The sequence below is a fragment of the Hordeum vulgare genome, chromosome 6H (assembly GCF_904849725.1).
Source record: "Hordeum vulgare subsp. vulgare chromosome 6H, MorexV3_pseudomolecules_assembly, whole genome shotgun sequence".
Lineage (NCBI taxonomy): Eukaryota > Viridiplantae > Streptophyta > Magnoliopsida > Poales > Poaceae > Hordeum > Hordeum vulgare.
In genome coordinates, this window is record NC_058523.1 from 187,329,624 (window position 1) to 187,331,291 (window position 1,668).

A 1,668-nucleotide genomic window follows, 5' to 3' on the forward strand; every position below is an offset into this window, starting at 1 on the left:
TCGCCGACCGGTCAAGAGCTCAGGCCGCTTGTGCTGACTCCATGCGTGGTGGGTCCCATGCCTGTCCTTCGGTTTGATCTTGCCGCTTGTTTTCTTTGGCGATCTCATCCTCCCTCTCTCGTTCCAAGCCATGCCCAACTCTACCCCCACCTAAGACATCAAAAGCCTATGGCTCAATATGAATCAGCAGCCGCCCCCTAACCCTAAGCCACCGTTGCCACTTCTCCTGCCTCTGCATCGGCCGCCCTCTTCACCGTCTGATGACCTTGTTGGTGGCAAGAGGAGTGGGGACCTGTCCATCTTGTATTTTTTTCTTAGGTTTTTGTTTTCTCTAGTGACATCGATGAGATGGTGGTGATGATGGCATTTTGGAATAAGGTCACTCCGGTCTCTTCCTACATTGACAACGTTTGATCCGGCGTTGATGGTGAGACTTGGTGTTCCCAGATCGGTTAGTTTCCTTCAGAACTGCCACATCAAATCTTGACAGTTTGTGTCTTTTAAGGAGAGCTTTTGGCTGGCATTTGGTGTGCCCACTTCGACATCTTTTTCTGTGTTGTTTTGTGGCTTAACCTGATTTCTCTAACCCTTTGAACTGATGGTGGTGGATTGCAAGCCTGTTCTGTTGGGGTTGATGCTCCAGCCGATAAAGCTTCAAAGATTTTTAGATCTTGTCTCTAGGGCGAGTGGCCATTGGGGTCTTTAAAGGCTTGTATGGGAAGGGTGTTTGCAGGTGGTGCTTTTATTTGTTGTGGGTTCAATGCATTTTTTAAGCTTTGGCGGGTGACATACATTCAGAGGAAGAAGAAGACTAATATGCTTTTTTAATGTAATTTTATTTTGTATTGATCGCTCTACGTTCAATTGTCTATCCATTGTGGATCTAAGATGCCCTTTAGGTGTCTTCATTAAAAAAAAAACAACTCTACTCCCACTTTGGCTTGTTACGGGTGGAAAGGTGGATGTTTGAGGTGATGGTGTGATGTGGGAGAGGGTTGTGCGTGCATGGTGTTGAAGTTGCAACTAGCGGCAAGGATTGCGACAAGGATTGATACAAGAAGTAACAGTGATGGTGGCAAGCTATACCAGTGTTGGGCGATGCCGACAAGCCACGCCGAAACTCCACTCTCCCACTTTGGCTTATCAGCGGTAGATGGGTGGATGCCTGAGGTGATGATGTGACATGTGAGAGGGTTGTGTGAGCGTGGTGTTGATGTCACAACTAGTGGCAAAGGATTGATTCGAGCAGTGATTGTGATGGTGGCAAGCTATGAACGTGTTGGGCGGTGGCGATAAACATAGATAAGATGATGTTACAATCATGTTGGTGGCGAGCTGGAAATGGCCATTGGGGTGATACGATGGGCACCACCACGAGTTGAAACCAGCCATTGAGGGTGCTACGTACAACGACGACGTAGAGGATGATATGGCAGAACCGGCCATGCCCTGTGCTACAACAGATATCCACTACTGGAATCATGGAATTTGCCATAAGCCAATTCTTTGTCGTCTGTTGGCTGATGGCAAAGGGCCTCTTTGCCGTCAGCTGCCACATAACAGACGGCAAAGGCATGGTTGTTGGCAAAGTATCTATTTGCCATCAACCTACACTTTGCCATATGCCAACGGACGGCAGAGAAGGCCCAGACAAACAACAAAGGGCCC